We start from the raw sequence: 5,000 nt of genomic DNA, 5'->3' as shown, positions 1-5,000 counted from the left end.
TACAGTACAATACAGTACAGTATAATACAATACAATACAGTACAGTACAATACAGTACAATACAACACAGTACAATACAATATAGTACAGTATAATACAATACAATACAGTACAGTACAATACAGTACAATACAACACAGTACAATACAATACAGTACAGTATAATACAATACAATACAGTACAGTACAATACAGTACAGTACAATACAGTACAATACAATATAGTACAGTACAATACAACACAGTACAATACAATATAGTACAGTACAATACAATACAGTACAATACAATATAGTACAGTACAATACAACACAGTACAATACAATATAGTACAGTACAATACAACACAGTACAATACAATACAGTACAGTGCAGTACAATACAATACAGTACAATACAGTACAATACATTACGGTATAATACAATACAATACAATACAGCACGGTATAATACAATACAATACAATACAGTACAATACAGCACGGTATAATACAATACAATACAGTACAATACAGCACGGTATAATACAATACAATACAATACAGTACAGTACAATACAATACAGTACAGTACAATACAGTACAGTGCAGTACAATACAATACAGTACAATACAATACAATACAGTACAGTACAATACAGTACAATACAATACAATACAATACAGTACAATACAGTACAATACAATACAGTACAGTACAATACAGTACAATACAATACAATACAGTACAGTACAATACAATACAGTACAGTACATTACAGTACGGTATAATACAATACAATACAATACAGTACAATACAGTACGTATAATACAATACAGTACAATACAATACAGTACAGTACAATACAATACAATACAGTACAGTACAATACAGTACAGTACAATACAATACAGTACAGTACATTACAGTACGGTATAATACAATACAATACAATACAGTACAATACAGTACGTATAATACAATGGCTCACTGAGAGAACTCTGCCCCGACGAGAACTGAAAGATGACAAAATCCATGTCCCCACCTCTGTCACCTATATGTGTACCTGTTTATGTCGTGGGGGGGGTTTTGTGATGGAAGCTGTGCATGCATGACTGGACCCTCTCTCTCTCTCTCTCCCTCTATATATATATATATATATATATGTGTGTGTGTGTGTGTGTGTGTGTGTGTGTGTGTGTGTGTGTGTGTGTAAGAGAGAGAGAGAGAGAGAGAGAGACAGACAGACAGACAGAGAGAGAGCTTGCGTGTGTGTATGTTTGTGCGCGTGTGTGTGTTTGTGTACTTTCAAGAGAGTGAGTGGTCGATTTGTGTGTGTGTGTGTGTGTGTGTGTGTGTGTGTGTGTGTGTGTGTGTGTGTGTGTGTGTGTGTGTGTGTGTGTGTGTGTGTGTGTGTGTGTAAAGGAGTGAGAACGATTTACTGAGTTGTGTTGTATTGCACTGCATTGTACTGTGCTACTTGTACTGTGTCAGAAGCGTTTTCCCTTTGACCCGATTCCCTGACAGACCTGAACTGCCACCTGACTCTTGCAGGCTGTTCGTCAAATTCAGTGAAAACTCGGTGTGATCAAAGACCTGGCACCCCGCCCACACTTCCCCGGTTCCTGTCTCAGACAGGCGCCACAAAGCTAGCATCACTATCACTACAAGGTTCCTGTTTCAGACAGGTGCCACAAAGCCTGCATCCCTATCACTACAAGGTTCCTGTTTCAGACAGGCGCCACAAAGCTTTCATCACTATCACTACAAGGTTCCTGTCCTAGACAGGCGCCACAAAGCCCGTATCCCTATCACTACAAGGTTCCTGTTTCAGACAGGCGCCACAAAGCCCGCATCTCCCTGACTACAAGGTTCCTGTTTCAGACAGGCGCCACAAAGTCTACATCCCTATCACTACAAGGTTCCTGTCTCAGACAGGCGCCACAAAGCCCACATCACTATCACTACAAGGTTCCTGTTTCAGACAGGCCCCACAAAGCCCACATCACTATCACTACAAGGTTCCTGTTTCTGACAGGCCCCACAAAGCCCGCATCACTATCACTACAAGGTTCCTGTCCCATACAGGCGTCACAAAGCTAGCATCACTATCACTACAAGGTTCCTGTTTCAGACAGGCGCCACAAAGTCCGCATCCCCCTGACTACAAGGTTCCTGTCCCAGACAGGCGCCACAAAGCCCACATCACTATCACTACAAGGTTCCTGTTTCAGACAGGCGCCACAAAGCTAGCATCACTATCACTACAAGGTTCCTGTTTCAGACAGGCGCCACAAAGCCCGCATCCCCCTGACTACAAGGTTCCTGTCCCAGACAGGCGCCACAAAGTCCACATCACTATCATTACAAGGTTCCTGTCCCAGACAGGCGCCACAAAGCCCACATTCCTATCACTACAAGGTTCCTGTCCCAGACAGGCGCCACAAAGTCCACATCACTATCACTACAAGGTTCCTGTTTCAGACAGGCGCCACAAAGTCTACATCACTATCACTACAAGGTTCCTGTCTCAGACAGGCGCCACAAAGCCCACATCACTATCACTACAAGGTTCCTGTCCCAGACAGGCGCCACAAAGCCCACATCACTATCACTACAAGGTTCCTGTTTCAGACAGGCGCCACAAAGCTAGCATCACTATCACTACAAGGTTCCTGTCTCAGACAGGCGCCACAAAGCCCACATCACTATCACTACAAGGTTCCTGTCTCAGACAGGTGCCACAAAGCCCACATCACTATCACTACAAGGTTCCTGTCCCAGACAGGCGCCACAAAGTCCACATCACTATCACTACAAGGTTCCTGTCCCAGACAGGCGCCACAAAGCTAGCATCACTATCACTACAAGGTTCCTGTCTCAGACAGGCGCCACAAAGCCCACATCACTATCACTACAAGGTTCCTGTTTCAGACAGGCGCCACAAAGCTAGCATCCCTATCACTACAAGGTTCCTGTCTCAGACAGGCGCCACAAAGCTAGCATCCCTATCACTACAAGGTTCCTGTCTCAGACAGGCGCCACAAAGCTAGCATCACTATCACTACAAGGTTCCTGTCCCATACAGGCCCCACAAAGTCCACATCCCTATCACTACAAGGTTCCTGTCTCAGACAGGCCCCACAAAGTCCACATCCCTATCACTGGAAGGTTTCATGATTTGACATTGTTGTTAATCGTTCATCTGAACGACCATGGCCATGTCAGGACTGGAAAAAAAAAATCAAACGTGTTAAACACAGATGTCTGTGACGTCTGAAAATATAACTATGACACACAACACAGTTCATGACTTACGTTTAGCATTAACCTTCTTTAGGAAAAAACACACACCACCTAACCAACCTTCAAAATCACACAAAAATGCATAAAAAGACCTAACAGGCAAATAATACCACAGAATAGACAGCGAGTACCAGTTTGAGTGTTTACAATATCTGCACATAACCGCCAGAGCAAAGCAGCACAGATAGAATACCATATACAACGGAAAGAGAGAAAAAAAAAGTGTTGAAGCTTGCTGCCGGGAAAGGGGAGGGGGGGGGAGTGGGCAGTATAAACAGTAGACAACAGTGAATCCCAGCGCGCAAACTACAACAAGAAAGTATACATAACCCACACTTTCTGAAAGAAAAATGAACAGTATTAGTGTATGATAGTATGGGCTTGACTTAAGACACTAGTTAGCAATGAGTGAACCATACATATGAGATAAACAAATTTTAGATAATTTCTGGACATATGTTATATATTATATATAAGGGTCTCTTCAATGCATGCGTCACAAACTTACACCAGAACCAATACCTCAAACGTATTCACAATATCTTGAATGAAACTAGATGTAGTAGTTTCTGGTTAAACCAACACAGTCTTGAAGTACAATCCACTTGGTTCAAAGAGAAAGTTAAGTGTTGTTTAAAAGATCAGTTTTTTGCGAGACTGGTACAGACATACAGATAATGATACTATGTTTATCAGTTACAGGATTTTAAGCCAAATTTTGGTCAAGATGCTTACTCTACTCTGTTACCAAATAACTGTGTTATTCAGTTAATTAAGTTCAGAACAACCAATAATGCTTTGTCTGTTGATAGTCAGCGCTTCGACAATTCACCTAGAAACGAAAGAATCTGCGATAAATGTTCCACACAAACGACATTGCTGATGAGTTTCACTGTTTGTTTGTGTGTCCTTGTTTTGAAAGTGACGGACAAAAGTGTTTACCTAGGTATTAAAGAAGCCACCCAAACTCCATTAAATTCCACTTGTTTTCTAAAAAGAAGAAGAAAAACATCAACAACCAAAAAACAACAAACAAAAAAACCAACAAAAAAAAAAACGAAAAAAAGAGGAATGTTGTTAAAACTTAAGGGACTTGTTTCTTCATGTGGTTCCTTTTTTTTTTCTTTTTTTCTTTTTTTTTTTAATGTATTTATCTATTATTTTTTCCCCTCCCCTCCCTCCCTCCCAAGGCCTGACTAAGCGCGTTGGGTTACGCTGCTGGTCAGGCATCTGCTTGGCAGATGTGGTGTAGCGTATATGGATTTGTCCGAACGCAGTGACGCCTCCTTGACCTACTGGAACTGAAACTGAGTTATGTCTGTTGTTAATGGATGAGGATAAATTACCGATTAGTGTGTATCTATTTGTTTGCGCTAATGTTGTTTTTTTTTCTGTGTGTGTGTGTGTGTGTGTGTGTGTGTGTGTGTTCTTTTGACATCACTGTTTTTGTTTGTACGGTATGTGTAAAAGATTAGGGTATGTAACCTTTTCAATACCCCCTTGGGACACAAGAAATCAACTTTTTGCCTTGCCTTGCCTGGACTGTTAACAAGTCGTTAAAGCTGCCTTCACTCTCCCCCTTCAATCCCCACCACACCACCCCCCACCTCACCCCCGACCTTTCTCCACGCATTGTTTTGTTTGTTTGTTTGCTTGTTGTTGTTTTTTTACCTTCTCGCTTTGCTTGGTTTGTCTCTTCCGCGCTGTTTTGTTC

The sequence above is a fragment of the Babylonia areolata genome, chromosome 6 (genome assembly GCF_041734735.1).
Source record: "Babylonia areolata isolate BAREFJ2019XMU chromosome 6, ASM4173473v1, whole genome shotgun sequence".
In the NCBI taxonomy this organism is placed as follows: domain Eukaryota; kingdom Metazoa; phylum Mollusca; class Gastropoda; order Neogastropoda; family Buccinidae; genus Babylonia; species Babylonia areolata.
Note: the sequence above shows the minus strand (reverse complement) of the source record.